This window comes from Macrobrachium nipponense, chromosome 41, assembly GCF_015104395.2.
Source record: "Macrobrachium nipponense isolate FS-2020 chromosome 41, ASM1510439v2, whole genome shotgun sequence".
Lineage (NCBI taxonomy): Eukaryota > Metazoa > Arthropoda > Malacostraca > Decapoda > Palaemonidae > Macrobrachium > Macrobrachium nipponense.
Window position 1 is genome coordinate 30,206,346 of NC_061102.1, and position 20,084 is coordinate 30,226,429.

Consider the following 20,084-nt stretch of genomic DNA (forward strand, 5'->3'; position numbering starts at 1 on the left):
TCAGAGGGTCAGTAATACCTCCCCCTGGAAAAAAATTTGTGCTTGTGGACGTGTATGGCCGTCTGATGACGATTTCAGTTTTATCTCTGCAGAAGCAGCAATGCCCTTGCTCTCTTAGGATATCTAGCCACTGAATGAGGGGTTTCCTTTTAAGTGGGGACTGGATAGCATGGAGGCCACCGGTTTCCAGTTATCTCTCCTAAGGATGCTCGCTGAGGGCCTCTTGTGTTATGTTGGTGGTTTAGAAGAGGGACAGTAACGTCAATCTAATCCTGCCGAGGTTCTCGAGTTGCGCTGCCACTCCCCTTTGTGATGACTAGTGTCTGTTGGAGCCATTTAGTCATTCATTCATTCATATCCCTGCATAAATTGTATGCATATTATAATATTCAGCTATTCTCAGCAAAATATTTGGTTAGAATTATAATTTTATAACATATTTAGCGCCAGTAATGACTTGCCTTGAAGTAATGTCTTGGACTAAATGTAAATAGTACTTTTATGTACTTTTATAGTAATTATCTTCAGTTTTTTGTGTGTATTTTCGACGTCGATAGTCACCTCTCTTGCGCATGCTAAAGTTGTTAAATAGTTGCCAAAATGTTAAATGTTTTGAGACAAGGAAACCCCTTCAAATATCCAAGTCTGTACCATGGAAATTATGTTACCTTTTCTCATTGTTGCATTTACATGTATAATTATTATTCGGCCTTTCCTTTGACATTAATCATATTAATCCTGTATAGGCAATAAGGTTAAGTGATTTATAGCGTTAATAATCTCAAGGATTTATTACCAGTTTTTTGTTAAAAATAACGGTTTTGTATATCTTACGAATGATACGTTTGTTATTTCATCGAAGCAATGAATTCGATTATGTTTATTCATAAAGTGACATTTTGATATGGATATCATGCTTTTACTTGGGACATGTCTATCTGTCTGTCTGTCTGTCTCATATATATACATATATTATATATATATACTATCTATATATATATTAGTAAGATATATATGATACTATAATATATAATATATATATGTGTGTGTGTATATATATAATGAACGTGCGAATAAAAGTGGTAGTATAATCTCACTAATATAACTTTTTTCTTCAAATATTATATACCTGGTTCTTATTAAAGTATATAGCAGAAATGTTGAATTGGGAGCTAGTCTGGCTCTTTTAGAAACTTGCAAATAACTGTTTGTTGTTAAGTGACCGTATAAAATGGATGAAAGTATTCTTTCGGGTCGTAATCTAGTTTTCCTGAGTTTTGACTTATCATTAGGAACGTGTGTACTCGCACTGATGTAAAAATGGCAGATTTCACAATTTTTACACCTCTTTACTTTTGATATTGGAATACGATTGTTTAAATTTTGAAAGGATGGGCCAGTGGGAGGGGCAGCCCAGGAATTCTTATCTAGCACGTATCTGAAGAAAACAAGATGTTGGGGAGAAAAAGTTTTTCTAAATCACGGGGTAGTAATAGACCTGGAATGCTAATTACATGGTTGGTGATTTAAAAATTTTAAAATTCCTATTTTTAAAAATTTAAATAAGATTTCTTTGGTTTAAATCAGATCCTTTGATTTTTTATTAGCATAAAAATTTTTGGAAAGATATATATATATATATATATATATATATATATATATATATATATATATATATATATATATATATATGTTATCTTCTATACACTAGTTTAAAATACATTATGGAGTTTCAAGCCGAATCGTCTCCTTATAAGTTTAGTGACTGTGACCAAATGTATGTCAGTTGTTGAATGGTGGAGGTCACATTCAAATGTGTTAGATAGTGATGTAATTTCAGCAGCACAACAACTACTGTCTGCAGTGGCTTTTTCATCAGGGGTTGAAAGAGCTTTTTCAAGCTATGGTATTGTATACATTCAAAACTCGGGAACTGGCTGGGGACAGAAAAAGTAGCAAAACTGATTGTTTTTTTTTTTTTTGTTTTTTTTTTTTTTTTATCATGATTACACACAAAATGGATGTATTTGATGATACTAATGACCAGGGTCCCTAAAAGAACCAAACATATTGTCATAAGAATGAAAAACATTATTTTTTTAAAGATTTTTAATTTCAGTTTCAAAGAATTTTTATGAATTACGCTTCGAAAATAGTGTATCATTATCTTTCAAAGAAGGCTTATTTTCAAGTGTAAATTTAATGTGCTTTTGTTTTTAATACAGGTTATAATAATTTTTTTTTAATTCATTACTTCAGGAAATAAGTACGTAGGGTTCATTATAGGTAAAACCCTTTGATTTCCTTTTTTTAAATAGCATTTGGCATTTTTATTTTTTATTTTTATACGGTATTGTACATTTTTAATGGACCGTGTAACTTTTTATAAATTGTAAAAGGAAGTTTTCATATTTTTCCTTTACATTCCAAAATACGTATTGATTTAAATCAGTGCTTTAAAGAAAATAACTTTATTTAAATCTTGATATAAATCACTGATGTAAATCATTATGATATAAATCTGCCTACCCTGCTGCTATACGTAATAGGGAACACTAAAGAAGGAAGTGAATTTTGAAAGGTTTCTTGTGGAGGCGGATAGTCAGGGAACCGCACAATCCACTGTGCTAATATTTTTGTGGAGACTGACCCTCGTAGAAACGGAGGAGAAAAAGTTGCTGTGGGAAAAAAAAAAAAAAAAGATAATCTTCGCCGTGGCTGGAATTTTGGTAGATGGTGCTTGGCATACAGTGTTTATAGCTGCATAATGACCTCTTGTGAAATGGCAAGTGAAAGAAATATGTGAATCAATGTTCAATACGAGGACTCGAATAATTTCAGCGGCAGTGAAAGTGGCTTCGGGCCACAGTGCCACCTGGGCAAAAGCAGAAGGCTGACCAAATGAGGTTTGTTTTCTCCTGTTGGGTCTTAATCAAGTTATTGCCCAATTCAATCGTCATAATTGATATCACGTGACCGAAATGAGTGGTGTGCGTTATATGCTTAAGTGCCAAGTTTAATCTGAAAAGGAGAGCATAACGAAATCTGCAGCCGAGGTGCCAACGGCGAATTAGTATCCAATAGTTCGCCTCGATCTAGACGATTGACGATGAAAACTTGCGACTAGTCAAGTCAGTATGGAATGTTGCCAGCCTTCCGTCACGTGCAAATGGGGATTTGGGAATCGTAGGGCGAAATAAAGTCGAAAAAGATGACAGAAAGCGAGAAGCTTCAAAGAAAACGGTCGTCGAAGCGGCACTGAATCGATCGTGGCCCGGGAGGTCCCGCCATATTGTGGTGCGAGTGAGGAATATCTGTGCATTACTTCAGTGTGAGTGTGTGGGGTAGGTGTCGGCGGTACCGGCTGCTGCAGAACTGCTCTTTCGGATGTATACTGTCTCTCTTTCAGCTTCTGGACGGTGAAACTTAAGTCCTTTTGTCGTGTGGAAAGTGAATGTGTTAAAAGGAAGGATCTCCTCTTCTAGTGAGAACTGCACATTAGCTCTCTCGGAGTTAATAACCAGGTGAGATTTTGACCCTTCGCTGCACTTTAGATACCTCTGTCTCGTTCCAGCATTTCCCCTCTTTCATGGAAAACCATTGGATTAGCCCAATGGCACATTTTCGGATGAAACGGCCCATGGTTTGACGAGTCATTGCTTAAGCACTGCAAATATTACCGTAATTACTGCCACGGGTGTGAATTAAAGCTTATGTAACCATGTTCTTGTAGGCTAGCAGGAATTGTACACAATTTATTTGCAGAGTTAGCAAGAGTATTGAGTATGTGGTGGCAGAGTGGTGTGTGTGTGTGTGTATACATGTGGATGTGGAGTGTGTGTGTGTGTGTGCGCGTGGTTGTTTTTTGTAGCCCTGAAACTTACACGCATCTATCAGCACTACTTCCCCTGATAATATGATTGCTGCGCATTGTGGATACTTAGTTTGAGCTCATTTCTTTACTCGTCGTCCCCTGGTTGTTTACATCTCGGGATGATGACACGCTTAGCACTGGTTGTTGGGTAAATTGTGACTTTTGATGCGGTCTACTTTTCTGAGTGATGTAATCGAAACGGGAGTTCTTGTGTAAGGCTGGCTGCGTTCGCCGTCGGTGAAATAGTACAGTCATTACAGTATCGAACACTGAAAGTGTAAGGTTTTGTATTTTAACGGAATAAAGCTTCTTACAACTTCCATTTGATGAGATGAAGAAGACCTCTGGTTTTTCCGTTAATTTTCTTAAAAGATAAATAAAAGTATCTTTTGCTTGTATTTTAATGAAAGAAAGTATTTGTTGCTGTATGACTTCGATATCGAGAAATTGTTGCTGTGTCTGGTAGGTTTGATCTGTGAGAGAATAGATTTGCTTGCTTCTGTTGACAAACCGCGCCCTCTGCCATTTCTTCATGTCATAGAAATAAATCAAAATGGAAAGAGGGAACTCGACGTAAAATATATGTCATGGGTGTGATTCTGAGAGACCACTGGAGCCGTAGAGAAGGGTGAAATAAAAGTATCGACTTCTGATTCATTCTGTATCGTCCCCACAAACGAAGGAGGAGGAGGAGGAGACTCGGGTGAATTAAAGATTAGTTGGGGGCAAAAGTTATCCAAGATTGATTCTGTTGCAACCGGTTTCACAGCGGCGCAGGGATCGAAATTTCCAAAGCGCTCGGGAACTTTTTATTATTTTTATTTTTTGGAATCTAGTGCATTTGAATGATAGTTAAAGTGGTGATTATATATATATATATATATATATATATATATATATATATATATATATATATATATATACATATATATATATATATATATATATATATATATATATATATATATATATTGTGTATGTGTATATATGTACATATTCATGTATACTTGTTATGCCGTATACATTGTATATACATAACTTATGTTTTTCACTTTAGATGTTTAGTTCACATCGCTATCTGGTAACCGGCGACCTTGGCTTTGTGGTTTTACTGTTTTCGCATATTTTTGAAATGTTTTTGCAACCATTTTTTCTGTTTTGTTAGAATTGCATCCGCTTTAATTGGGTTTCAGTTTAGAGATATTGTTCTTTATTGTAATGGCATATAGGCATATTGTAAAATTACCGGCGTTATTCTTTTACCTAGAAGTTGAAATTTCTTATTTGTTGTATAAATTTAGCCACTATATATTCTTTGGAGAGCTTGACTTATCATTTTTGTCGGTGCCTTGATCTTAACGCAGATGTATGTCGCCAACGCAAAGAGTTTCATGATGTTCTCATTAATGGTATATTTTGGAGTTCTGAACAGCACAAATGTCTGTTGGTTCAGTCCAAAAGTCATGAACAATCTGACATAACAACCTGCCAGTTGAACTATTCATGGTTTCCCCGATTCCCTTTCCATTTTTATGATCCAGCTGATTTGATTACTTCCACTACATAACATTTGTGCTGCTACGGTGCCCCTAAGGGTTTCTTTTATCCATACTGTGCAGGTCCTTCATCTGGAATTTCTGTGAGTCCCAGGTTGTTTTCATACAAAACAGTTCTTATTTTTAATATATTTGATGTAAGCTCATTGATGGGGACTACATCTTATAACTGGTGCAGACGAAGCCCTGTTGTCTTGCCGTATAGATTCCTGAATTTTATGTTGTCATATACTTCCCCATACCTAATGTATCTCTGTTGCAGTGGGGATGTCGTTGTTTGTGCTAGGATCTCGTGGTTTGAAGTGGTTATTACTTAGTAAATTATCCCACTCCATTCCTCTTCGAATTGTAGACTTGATAAACAATATCTGAAAACATGTCGAGTCCATCTTCCTCGTTTCCGTAAGAAATGGTCATTAGAAATGTTTTTTTCGTGTTCCGAACTGGACGTGTTCCTGTATCCTAAGTTAAATATATCTTAGTTTAACCAGACCACTAAGCTGATTAACAGCTCTCCTAGGGCTGGCCCGAAGGATTAGATTTTTTACGTGGCTAGGAACCAATTGGTCACCTAGCAACGGGACCTACAGCTTATTGTGGTATCCGAAACGACATTATATCGAGAAATGAATTTCTATCACCAGAAATAAATTCCTCTGATTCCGCGTTGGCCGAGCCGAGAATCGAACTTAGGACCACCGGATTGGTAGCCGAGCGCGAAAACTACTCGTCCAACGAGGAACTCTTGTGTCCTAAAAGGTGCAAAATGAATTGAAGCACATATTGTCACATAGGCGAACCTATGCATATGTTTTAATGGCCGATAATTAAAGTGCGACTATAGGCAAAAGCCGAGCGACTGACCATTGCTCCGTCAACCCCGCAGATTGGAACTGGGTAACTAACTAGCCCTCTCTTGGTCACTGTCAAATGCAGTTACTCATTTACAGCTGGATGAACCTAAAGCGGCTCTGACCTAGTCTCTAGACTTCCACTGGAGTGCGTGCCTGCTACTATGACTACTATATTGTCAAATTGGTGAATGGTGCTTGTAGTGGAAATTGTTTAGCATGTAGAACATTGAGAAATTTGTTAATGGTTTAGTGTGCCATTTATTTTATCCTGTTGGAGTTAGATGCGTTTACGACGGTTTTAATTGCTAGGCGGGATACAAAAAAGTTTGTCAACGTGATAATGTTGATCAAAGTTAGCATTTCCTATGAAATGCTAAGTCACTCTTGCTTCGTGAAAGTCGACATCCTTCGTTTCCTATTCCCTTTTGATACCCTTTATCCTTCCCTTTCTAGTTCTTCCTCTCCTTCCCCCTTTGAATTGTATACTCTTTTTCACCCACTTATCCTCTTAGTCTTTCCACATGACCGAGCCTTATCATCCTCCAGTCTTTCTAGATGACCGAACCTTATCATCCTCCAGTCTTTCTAGATGACCGAACCTTATCATCCTCGTCTTTCCACATGACCGAACCATCATAAAACATCCTGATCTATCCTTTCTCCTACACTAACCCTCTTACCACTACTCAGTAGTGTCGTCAGCGCACCTCACGCAGTGCACTGTAGGCGTTACTTAAGGTTCTTTGCAGCGTTCCTTCGGCCCCTAACTGCAACCTCTTTCATTCCTTTAACTGTACATCCATTCATATTCTCTTTCTTCCATCTTGCTATCCACCCTCTCCTAACAATTGTTTCATTGTGCAACTGCGAGGTTTTCCTCCTGTTACCACTTTCAAACCTTTCTATTCTCAGTTTCCGTTTCAGCGCTAAATGACCTCGTAGGTCCCAGTGTTGGGCCTTTGGCCTAAATTCCATATTTCATCCTCTTACCACTACTGTGAATCCCCACATTTATTAACCATTCAGTTCGTCTTATACCACAAGTACTACAAAAGCATTTCATCTTTGTGTCTTTTTTCTGAATAAAGTTATTTGATTTAACATGAATCTGAATGATTTTGTAGTAAAAGTTGTTCAACTTATAACCGGAGTTATTCTAAAGCAAAGCTATTTAATTCTAATGCTAAGTTATTTTCAATTGATACTTACATTAGAAATAAATGTAAATAAAAAAACTTAAATTTGTAGTTGTTATGACTGATTCTTCCCCTTCCACATTCCCTGCAATAGTTTAATGCCCACTAACAGGCCCTGTCTCTCTTTTAATGATGATAGTAAATGCATAGGAAAGTTCCAGAACTGTATGATATATCCTGCAGAGGGGGCGGGCTGGGTTAGTGCCGTGGTGCACCTCACGTGGTGTACTGTAGGCATTACTATAAGTTGTCTGCAGCCCCCTTTCTGAGTGAATTAACCGAGATGCCCGTGGTTGGCCAAAAGAGTCCCAGTCTTTTTGAAATAAGTATTGGGCTAGCTCTGTAAAGACAAAACTTTGTTCCTGATTTGAAGCAGGCCAGATTATTTTTGGAACGCACACAGGCTTGAAGTGAGACTCAAACCCCAGTAATGAAGTCTTGTTCATTTGTATTTTATAAATTGGGTTGAATCTGTCCAAGAAGAATTTTTTAAACTCAGCCACAGAAACCGTTGTATTTTATGAATTGAAACTTTCTCAGCATACCTTTCTGCCTCTGCATGGATTAGGATAGTTCTTGAAAGCAATAAAAGACCTGTCGGGTTTATTTCGGGTGACGACTTATGAATGAAGGCGTTTCTTTAAGTCTGCTGAAATTGTCAGAATCTTAAGTTACTGGAGTCCTAAAGATTTTGGCTGGTATACATTAAGCCAGCCTTATGGCAGTATAAGCCCTGGGATTGGTGATGCTAAGTTGCTGTGGAGAATAAGGTACGTTGTGCGGGCCCATGGACTCTGGCCTGTCAGCTTGAAGTGTCTGCACATCACATATATCAACGTCTTTAGGATTGAATGCATTTTATGATGCCAAATATTGTTAGGCCCCGTCCACAAGGTCGAGCTTTAGTCGACGAACTTTGTCCGATGTGACGTCAGAAGCGGAGAAACAGCGAGAAAAGTCAGAACTTTGCCGCGGTTTCTCCGCTTCTGACGTCACATCGAACAGAGTTAGTCGAGCAAAGCTCGGTCTTGTGGACGGGGCCTTAGACGACCATCATAAGAAGAAAAGTCCTTTACAAAAAAAGTAATTTTGTTCAGCAACTATGCTTCTGGATCATGAGAGCTGCAGGTTGAAATAATTGCTGCTCCTGCATAATGGGAACTACTGGTCGAAATCATGTGTATTCCTGCATCATGAGAGCCACTGAGTGCAATCACAGCTGTCCCTGCATCGTGAAAACTGCAGATGGAAATCATATATAGCTGCCTCTTTATCGGAAGGACTGTTGATCGATATCAATTTCCCCATGCACATTGGGAGCTGGTCGTCAAAGTCTTCAACTTTTCAGCATTATGAGAACCTTTGGTTGAAATCGGGGCTACCTGTGCTTCATGATAACCGTTAGATCTGCATAAGTTTCTATAAGTGAGTCTCTGGTATCGGGTTCCGATTTTGAATGAAAATTATTTTCTGTCAGAGGATATTGTGAAAAATCTACAATAGGGATCAACCCCTTTATGAATTAATGGTTTCTTGAGATTAACAGAAATTGTCAGTTGTCTGCTGCAAGTTAACCTTTTGTGATAAGAGTTGTCTTCAAAACAGAAGATGATGATGCAGTTCAATTGCAGTTATCAGTGTTTTTGTTGATCACGAGTTTTCTTAAGATCAGAGGAAATTTTTAGGAGTCTTTACATATTTGTGACTAAGGGTTTTATACAGATCTGTAGAAATAATCAGAAACTGAACATTGGCATTCTGAAGATCATGAGTTAAGGCTTTTTTCGAATAAAAAATGCCATAAGTGTATAACCTCTGTCGGCCAGATTGCAAAGAATCTTGATCTTTTTATGGTAATTTTAACTTAATAAAGAGGAGCAGTTGCATTTTGCATGGTATTGCATCAGCCAAGAGGCAGCGATATCTTTAGATTTTGACGTTTTGTAATGAAACTTATGTATTCATGGAGAATTGCCTACATGTTTCAGTAAAAACTTTGAAAATAGTTTCTGATCATCGTTCCATTACACATTGGCAGTACCGTAAATTTAGAAATGTTTTTAAACGTGAAGATAATGAAGTTAGTTCTATTACAGCAATTAGAGTATTACCAGGGACATTTTACCATAATAGATGTCATTCCAGATAAAGAGTGTTACATTTTATTACTGAGTGTTAGTAAATGGCAGATTCCCAGAAAAAACAGAAATTATCCCCCGTAGAGGGGTAGTGCCGTCAGCGCACCTCATGCGGTCCTCTGTAGGCATTACTTAAGGTTCTTTGCAGCCCACTAGCTGTAACCCCTTTTGTACCTTTTACTGTACTTACTTTCATATTCTTTTTCTTCCATCTTACTCTCCACCCTCTTCTAACAATTGATTCATAGTGCAACTGCTAGCTCTTCCTTCTGTTACACATTTCAAGCCTTTTATTGTCAATTTCGGTTTCAGCGCTGAATGACTTCGTAGGTCCCAGTGTTTGCCCTTTGGCGTAAATTCTAGATTCATGTTGGCTGAATTGTAAGTTTTATCTTTGTATTTTCTGTTTGCATATGGTTATTTAGTTTTCTTTATTCAGGCTTCCCCTAGTTGAAGTTAAAATTGCTTCAAGAGTCTGCTGTAGATGCAAGTTCTGCAAGGTAGTGTTGTAATGGATGTATGTTCCAGTTTAGGTGTCTTGAGTTTTTTTTCTTTCTTTCTTTATTGATTTCTTGTCTCTGTACCTTATTAACCAAGTTCTACAATTAATACTACTGCTTAGAGTATTTGATGGCGTGTTCTTCAATGTATCGCCAGCAAATTAAGTATTATTAAAATCATTCATTCGTTTGGAAATAATAGATCACCCAGAACATCCGATATGTATGATCATTACTTCAAAACGTATTTTGTCCTATCAAAGGAAAGTTGTTTTTGATCTGGCAAGTTCAGTTCAAACATGGGCCTAAGTGTTAAAGTATTTAGGCCTCAAAAGAGTAGTTACTTTTGCAGTATGGGCTAGTGGAGGATGCTTAAAAGGAGGGTTCATTTTGCCAGGACTTTTTTCCTCTTGGCTGTGTCATTAACTGAACATGACTTCGCTCCACAGCAAAAAGCTTAAGTCGGCAATTCCTAGTGGATAGTAGGTAAAAGTTCCCCCATCTTCTCTGAGAATGGCTTTAATAAACTTTTTTTTTCTGGGGGGGAATGTTTTTTAAGTTTTCTGTAGAGTTCCTATATTACTATTCTTGAGGAAGTCATGCATGAGGTCCTAGTCACAATAGATGTCAATTTAGGGTGTGGTTGCCATACATCTACTGTTAAAAGATAACTTAGAGATACAAGGTAATGATTTTTTATATAGTCTGTCAGTAGTCGAATATGTCTAGTGTTGTCTTAACATTTACATATACAGCATTTGAAAAATGGACATTGGTGCACATTTTTCACTGTTGTGCGTAAGACCAATGTTTGAGTGGCCCTTATGAAACAGTGAAGTCGCATTTTAACTGAGTAATCATTTAATTATTCTAATATTAAATAAAGTAGTAGGTTTCATAAACCGAGATTAAGAATAGAGACATTAAAGCACCGAGTGGCAGCCGTTGCAAAATATCAGTGGTATGTATGTATTAAAGGGAGATGGTAATAAATGAAATCAAGGTCATTGTAGATATGGCTGCTTTGCTGTGTAAGAGTTAATACTACTGTGGTAGAGGATAAGGTCAAAGCAGGCGTTTCTTGGTGGAATTTGATGATTAAAAATACGAAAAGTGCCTTCCCCAGGATAGAAGAAGAGACGAGAGGAATTGCGAAATGTTTGGTCGGGGTAAAGTGTGTTTTTAAAGGAATACAGAATCGATCGAACTCTGACATGTGATAGCTAATATCCCTCCTGTAATTGGATTGCACTCTGCGGTCTTCCATTGCTTTCAACTTTTAAAGATAGAATATTGGAAAACGTTTCTGACGAAAGCCCCGAGGGCATTATTTACAGCAGGAAATATTGGGAAAATTTTCGTAAAATGATTGTGGTTACAGTTGTTAGGATTAGAGCCACTGAATTGTATCCGGCAGGAGATTGGACCAGTAATTCTTGCCTTTTGTTCATATTCTGTTTGTAAATTTATTTCAGCCACGGGGAAATATTTCCACAGAATAGTTTAAGCATGAAAGAGAGCGTAAATTTAATATGACCAACGCATTTATGCTCACCTGTATATTGTGTCTTTTGTGCGGCGATTCTGTATCTGTGCAGGACTACATTGTTATATGAGGTTTAGAGTAAAACATATATTTTATATATGTATATATACACATACTATAGTAGACTCACATCAACCGTGCATTTAATGTCTAGACCAGTCCCTTACGACGCTCCTGATTGGCTGTTGATAAGCCAATCACAGGGCTGGAAACTCTCAGTCTCTCTCGAGAGTTCACAGAGGCAGGATGTATGTTCCACCTCTCCTGAAAGACGTATACATCAGGAGAGGTGGAATATAGATCCTACCCATGAGAACTCTCGAGAGAGACTGAGAGTTTCCAGCCCTGTGACTGGCTTATCAACAGCCAATCAGGAGCGTTGCTTAAGGGACTAGCCTAGACATCATACACGGCGAGTTTAACCATTAGCTAATACACATGCACGGATGGTGAGGGATTTGTTTATCTCGTGTTATAGAAATGATCAATACAGGTTGATTCAGCGTTGATTTTATCGAGGTAAGAAAAACTATATTAATAATTATTATAAATTATGATCAAAATTCACGTAAATTCTGATAAAAAAATTGATGTTATAAGGGACTTGATGGTGTAAGCGAAAGAGGATGAACGGTAGTCCTTTATCTCCAGTTATGCTCATAACTACGATATGGTGTTGATTATACCTCAAGGTACATACGAATTTGTATTTTATTGGCATGTTATTGGCCAGGTATAATTAGGATATGTCTGGCTTAAAATGAACACTGTAAAAAAGTGGTAGTATCGGCGTAATTGTTTTTCTTAATGGGGGCCGGTATGTCCATCACAGAAACATTTGATCAGTCACTACTCGTGGCGAGGAGTGGAAGGTCTGACTGTTGTGGTGGTAGAAGTTATATTGTTAATTACATTGCTTTATGACGAAAAGAAGCTCATTTTAATGCAGTCAATCAAACATCCGTTAAATTTTTGGTTTGCAGTAGGAGGAGTCCAATAAAATCATACGTCTGCCGGCAGTGGAATAAAAAGGTAAAAAATGAAAATAAACCCAGAAAACGGAAGGAAAAGGTGACTTGGAGGCCGTGTGCAAAATTTTGTCTGGGTCTGTCAGTTGGTTCGGATTTTAGTAGAATCCAAACATATACAAACATTTTCTTTTATATATATATATATATATATATATATATATATATATATATATATATATATATATATATATGTATATATATATATATATATATATATATATATATATGAATAACTTGATCACGAAGTATATAAACGTGATGCTGTGTATAAATAAGGTTTTTTTGCCATGAAGGAAAAAAAAAAAAAATGAAAAAGTGAGATAGCCGAGTACTTTCGGTCCTGTTTCCGGACTCTTTAGTAAAGGGTCCGAACAGGACCGAAAGTACTCGGCTATCTCGCTTTTTCATTTTTTTCCTTCGTGGCAAAAAACTTTATATATATATATATATATATATAATATATAATATATATATATAATAAAACTATATATAAAACAATATCTATCTATAAGTATCATATATATTTTCTTTCAATCTATCTATCTATTCTATATATAATATATATTAATTATATATATATATATAATATATATATATGTATATATATAATTAGAAGTGTGTGTGTGCAGAATAATAATTATTCAGAAATCCATCGAGCAATTGCAACCAAACTTGGTGTATATGACTTAATATCTGGTAAAGAATACTGTGTGTGTAAGACATCATGGGCCGTTGTGTGGGAAGGGGGCGACATGTAAAAATAAGTGAAAATTACAGATCGTGTCTAATCCATAGGTTTTTAGGTTCCTGAGATGAATAGGGACACTCCCAATGCCCTTAAGTGCAAGTTCAGCCCCAATAGGAGGTGGTGTCGGAACGGGATGGCATGTAAAAATAATCAAAACTGACAGATATTGCTGTCTAATCCAGTGATTTTCTAGACTAGGAGCTGTGGAACCCCCGGGTGTGATACAAACAGTGCCTAGGTGCCTAGATGTGATGCAAGATTGTCATGAATTTTGTCTTTGCTAGATCTTCTCAATGAACATTGTAAAAAAAGTTATATAAATATATATATATATATATACATAATATATATATATATATATATATATATATATATATATATATGTATATGTATTTAGCAGTTTGTGGGATGGTGAAGAATGGGTGGCTCAGTATTGGTTACATTAGTTAGGGTGCCATCAGTAAAAAAAGATTGAAAACCACTGGATAATGTATAGTTTTTTAGGTCGCTAAGATGAATAATGGCACTCCCAGTGCCCTTCAAGTCCAAGTTCAGCCACAATAGGAAGGGGGGGTGAGAAGGGGTGGGAAGTGGGTGACATGTAAAAATAATTAAAAATGACAGATTAGTGTCTAATCCATAATTTTCGAGGTTGCTGAGATGATTAGTGAATGTATTATAATCCATGGTTTTCGAGGTAGCTGAGATGAATAGTGACACTCCTGATGCCCTTTAAGTCCAAGTTCACCCCTGATAGGAAGCGTGGTGAGAAGGGGTGAAATATAAGATGTCAAAAAAGATGCGCAATGTAACTAAAGGTATTATCATATCGGGAAAGAGAGGGAGAGAAGGGGGGAGGGAGGGAAGGAGTTTATTGGTTGTCATTCAGAGAAATCTTGGGCAGTGCCAGGTTGATCAGCTAGTATATGTACTATATGTATATATATCTGTATGTATGCCCCACCATTTTCCCCTGTGGGGGGGGGAGGAATACCTACTTTATTTGTAGAAAAAAATCGCATCAAAATTCCATTTTGTACCGAAGAGAGTGGCCTACCTATGGTATACTTATAAATCCTCAACTCAGAGACTAAGTGTCACATTTTGCACTTTAAAAAATTTTGCGACCTCTGTCGGTGTTCTCCTAACGTGGGAAACACCGACCGGGGGAGGGGGAACCCCCCAAGATTTCCTGTTTTAAGCATAAAGACACTTCCAAGAAGGCAGTATGCTAGATTAGTAGACTTTATGACATTAGACATATGAATAGGTAAAGTTGAACCCACCCAATAAAAATTTCCTGTTTTTACCATAATGACACTGATATTTTATTATAATTCACTAAATATCATCTTCAGGTTTACACAAAAAACACTGTTCCACTTTTTGTTACGTATTTAAAGATATTCAAAATTTCACGGTTTTTTTTTTTTTTTTTTTTTTTTTTTTTTTTTTTTTTTTTTTTCTTTTTTTTTTTTTTTTTTTTTTTTTTTTTATACACAATACCATGGCAGCCACTTCGAAAGGACCTACCTCATTTTACTTAATAACATGTCAGTATGGCTAAATATAATGATACTCAACTAGAAACAATCACGCCATATTCACGGATGTGAGACTCTATATGAGAAGCGTGAAAAATTACAACAGACATCCAAAAAGTCAATTTTCTTACCTGATAAACACAGACGTCTTGATGGCGTAAATCGGTTGCTTTCATGTTGTTCACTGAGATGATTGCTGTGTTGGTGGCGAGTTTCGGCGCGAAATTTGAAATACTTTCCATACCAGAGCATTTGGTCGGTGTTCCCCCTTGGTCAGTATTCTCCCACCTCCTATATATATATATATATATATATATATATATAATATATATATATGTTGTTTATATATATATATATGTATATATATAAATTTATGTATCCATATATAATATGTTAAAAAAATAAATAATATATAATGTATTATATTATATTATATATATATCTATATATATATAATTATACTCATATAATAATTAATATATATATAAATATATTAATTAGCCTATTTCATTCAAATACTAGCAATTTCATCCAATAACTGAAATAAATCCATAAATAAATAAAAAATATATAAAATAAAAAATAAGTTAATTTTAGTCATTTTATTCATATATATAATATATTATATATTATAAATAAATATATAAGTATATTTATATATATATATATATAATTATATATATTAGTATATATATATAATATAAAGGCCATTTCATCAACCCCAAACCCACTGAATATCCATAATAAAATAAATAAATCAAATAAAAATATATATCTTTTTTAGTTTATTTATTTCATTTATTTAATTTTTAATGGTATAGTTCAGTGGGGTTTGATGAAATGGCTTTATACCTTCTAACTTTATATATTTGTCCATCGTAATCGTTTCTTAGTTGCATGACTGAGTTCGATGTATATACATGGATGTGTACACGTATCAGAAAACATGAATATAAATGGGCGGCGATAAACGGACGTGAGTATAACCAACAGCGACCACCCAACTAACTATTGGAAATCAGTTAAACGTTTCATCAGTCGCCTCGAGGATTATTCTTGCGTCGGTGTGCCAGTCGTGATATTGATCTTGACGTTGGCTCTAGCTATGCATTCATGCGTCCCTCCATGCGTTTTCGCACGGTACTACTTTGCTTTGGAAGTGCATGCGTGCGTGTGTGTGCGCGCTTGCTTGCTTGCTTGCGGAAGACTGAAGTGGTTGGATGTTTACATAATGTATTCGAAACGGTTAGGAAGTGCGTCTTTACACGCATGCACTCGTTTGTGGCCGTTGTTTTGAAGCATTTAGTTACACACTACTTCCTGCGTCCTTATTGTAATGTTCTCTGCCTCTTTCACTTTAGGTGAGATGAGTTTCAAAGTACTCGTCTGCAGTAAGTTTTTCGTTCCTTTTTTTTTTTGAACGCGGCACTATTGTCTTACTTTTTATAGAAAAAAAAAAGACCTGCGTTTTGATAGCTTCATAAATTATTACTATTCACTAGTTGCGAAAAAAGGATATTTTCATTGGACACAGTACTATTGTCTGACTTTTGCTAGGGAAAAAGACTTCCGTTTTGATAGATTCATAAATCATTACTATTCAGTTGGTGCGAAGAGTTTTTTTTTTCCCTCTCATAAAACGGTCTGTGGTATTCTAACCTTTTCTTTGATAAAAAAAAAATGAATTAATATTCACACTATTTTGTTGCCATAGGGGGCTTATGTCATCAGTGCACCCTACGCGGTGCACTGTATGCATTACTTTAGGGTCTTTGCTATGTTCCTTCGATCCCTCTCTTAACAATGGTTTCAACATCATTTTCAGCGCTGAATGATCATAAAGTTCCTAACGCTGAGTCTTTGACCTAAATCTTAAATTTCAATTTGTTTTTACCCTTTGTGAAGGAAACTTTTGTTTCTTTAATAAAACACACGATGTTTAAATACATTGTATCACATAGAATAAATGTAACAGCAAAGAATGGGAGCAGCTGAATCAGGAAGAGCACTCATCACCATTGATTTTGAAATAAAGTTATCTTATGCTGTTGTCGATGGAACATTCTACATTAATATAAAGATCTTTTTATTCGCCGTGTCTTCATTAGAAATTCCTATCATTACATCCTTGGCATACACGGCATTGCTCTTTCGAAAGTTTGTTTTGCTCTTCGTTCAAAGAATTCTGTTTAAGCTGTTGATTCCTTTCTTTTGTTCGTATTATATTGTAAGCCTTATTAGGACTCATTTATTTCTAAGTAAATAAGTTTTCTTAATATCTCATTGCTCAGCCGTAACTAGTAAACAAAGGAAAAAGCATTAATGAGTTATAAAAACGGAAACTAGATCTTATATTAAGAGTTCAAAACGGTCTAAGATATTTATATATTTTATTTTCTTTTATTATTATTTTTGTGTGTGTTTTCGGTTGATTGTACTGTTGTATTTTATTTTATTTTATTAATTTTTTTTAGTGTTTATTATCAGTTAATGTAGGCTACTGTTGAGCTCGTTTTTCCGAGTCGCTTGTATGTTTAATTAAGTACTAAGAACGCCAACGCTTTTGCTGTTATGGACTGACGTCAATTCCAGGATGTGTGACAAGGCCAAAACTTCCAGGAGACGACGTGTCAGACCCATGGTTTGCATTTTTGAATCCAATTTTAAGCCAGAAAGTAATTTCCGATCTCGTTTTTATTCACTGGATTCCTTTTCTTCATATGATATGTGTAAATTTATGCTTTCATAAAGTGACGTGCTCACCATTCAAAAGAGCTCGGGTATTCACATCTAAATTCCGTTAAAAAAAAATTCATAGATTTTTTTATGCGTTTCGATATCGATATCGAGAGAGAGAGAATACAAGTTCACCTTTGTGTGGTTTGTTTTTCTGTTAACGTAAAAAAAGTTTTTCATGTCCATTTTCAGACAGAATTAATAAGGATATGTGATCTTTACGTCTGTGTTTAAATAAAGAAAAAGTATATGGCATTCCAAATCATGCTCATTAAAGGAAATCAGATTATTTGTGGTAATCTCATCGACGTTCAAATCATTACGGATCCATTTCAAACTGTCCAGTAATCTCGTTTCTGGACGGACCAATGCGTTTGCTGTCCATTTTAAGGCAGCCTTCATCTGATGGTCGATTTGCTCTGGATCTCTTTAAAAAAGTGTTCAGCTGTTTCATGTACTACATAGGGACATTCAAAGACAGACAAGTATAGTATTTGAGTGTTTTCATCCCGTCCCTTTTTTGCTACCTCTACTTTATATTTTATCCTTATTCCTCTTTTTATATGCTCATTCTACTTTTTTTTTTTTTTTTTTTTTTTTTAACACTAGTTTCCGTTGTGCCTCAACCATTTTCATTTTATTGCCTTTGAAGGTTTTCCCATCTTAATTTTTAAGTTGGTTTATTTCTTCATTTGACCTCTATTTTTTCATTATCGTCTTTTGTTTAAGATTGACAAGACTAATTTAATGGTCAGTTATAGATATGCATTATGTATGTATGTATTACGCTTACACGCATATATATACACACACTCAGACGCAGTGTGTCTGGTTGTGGGCGCACAGCTAGATGTTGTTTCAATATTTACCTGTATAGCATTATTTATTTTTAGATACTATAGATACTAATTCACCTAGGCGATTGTTTATAGATACTATAGATACTAATTCACCTAGGCGATTGTTTATATTTTTTATTAGGGAGGTACATATCTTCAGTCCTCGATAAGATACCTGTCTTACCAAGCTCCGTAATCAACGGTTATTGCGTGAAGGGTATACGTAGACTGTTGTACATTCCTTCATCTCATTTGCCCAGAAAAATTTTCAGTGCTCTCTCATTTCAGCTAACATGTCTGCTTTTGCTGATGCTCTTTAATGGGACTGAAATAGGTTTGGTGGTCCTTAGGTAGGTTCTCCGCTTGTACCCTGCTTGAGTATAATGTTTATACTCGTAGGAAAACATGGGATTCCCCGAAATTAGCCTGAATAATCTCTCTTGTTTTGCGTGAGAATACATAATGGTAAGAAAACAATATCACTTAGATATCATTCCCCTTTTGTATAAAAAAAGTAATAATAATGAAGCAGTTAAATACCACGTTGGAAAATCTAAAACTCAACAGCGGGTAAATTTGGGGTCGAAAGAGTAATGAGGCAGGTGGTGGTCGTGAAAATTCAATAAGGTGATGTTTGACATGTGTGGTTTTAGTTTGATAGTTGGTAGATCGTGCCATCTTAGACATGTTCCAAAATATTGCAGAAACTGTTAGGACATGAAAAGCTGGCAAATGCAGTCTCTATTTCATTGCACCCACTACAAATTAGAGGCATTTTCAAACCTCTAACTTTGAAAAATGTTTATTTTTATTCAACAACTCAAGGCAATTCAAAGATAAGTTTGTTGTCGCTGCATAGTCGGTTTTGTTTAATATGAAAGTACAGATCGAAAAGTTAAGTATATTTTAGTTTAAGCAGACCACTGAGCTGATTAACAGCTCTCCTAGGGCTGGCCCGAAGAATTAGATATTTTTACGTGGCTAGGAACCAATTGGTCACCTAGCAACGTGACCTACAGCTTATTGAGGGATCCGAACCACATTATATCGAGAAATGAATTTTTATCACCGAGCCGAGAATCGAACTTCGGACCACCGGATTGGTGGCTGAGCGCTAAAACCATTCGTCCAACGAGGAACTAGTACAGGTCGAAATACTCATTCCATTGGCCCATGGCTAATTCTCTTCTCTCCATTTTCCGATTCTGTTGCGAGTCATTTAGTTGCTAAAGTTTATCGTCGCTCATATTCTGCCAATTTTTCTACCATATGCCTTCTTTTTCTCTCACCTTCTCTTGACACTGTAATTTATCCTCGAGTAATCCTGTAGAAGATTTTATCTTCTCTCTTACAGCATTTGTACTTTAAATAAACTAGTATTTTCTTCTATAAACTTTTTGTTTCCTTACTCCTTCAGGCAGTGCATTTATTCTCACTTCCCACCTTCCTAAAACCACACCTCCTGCTGACACGATGACCCCGTCCTGGAATTTACACTCGCATTATATACTCGTCAACATTC

The 20,084-nt window shown here is 36.0% G+C and overlaps 1 protein-coding gene across 19 annotated transcripts in view; it reads left to right on the forward strand.

Moving 5' to 3' along the window:
• Positions 1 to 2,666: 2,666 nt before the first annotated feature.
• Positions 2,667 to 20,084, forward strand: part of LOC135212647 (calcium-dependent secretion activator-like) — a 1,046,064-nt gene continuing 1,028,646 nt past the window's right edge. For 4 of the 19 annotated variants that reach the window (XM_064246257.1, XM_064246267.1, XM_064246266.1 and 1 more), the window contains exon 1: positions 2,672 to 3,524. The gene's annotated coding sequence lies outside the window, so the exon portion shown is untranslated. Of the gene's footprint in view, positions 3,525 to 20,084 lie in introns of all 19 variants that reach the window. The other 15 variants (XM_064246264.1, XM_064246269.1, XM_064246271.1 and 12 more) reach the window with 9 other exon arrangements.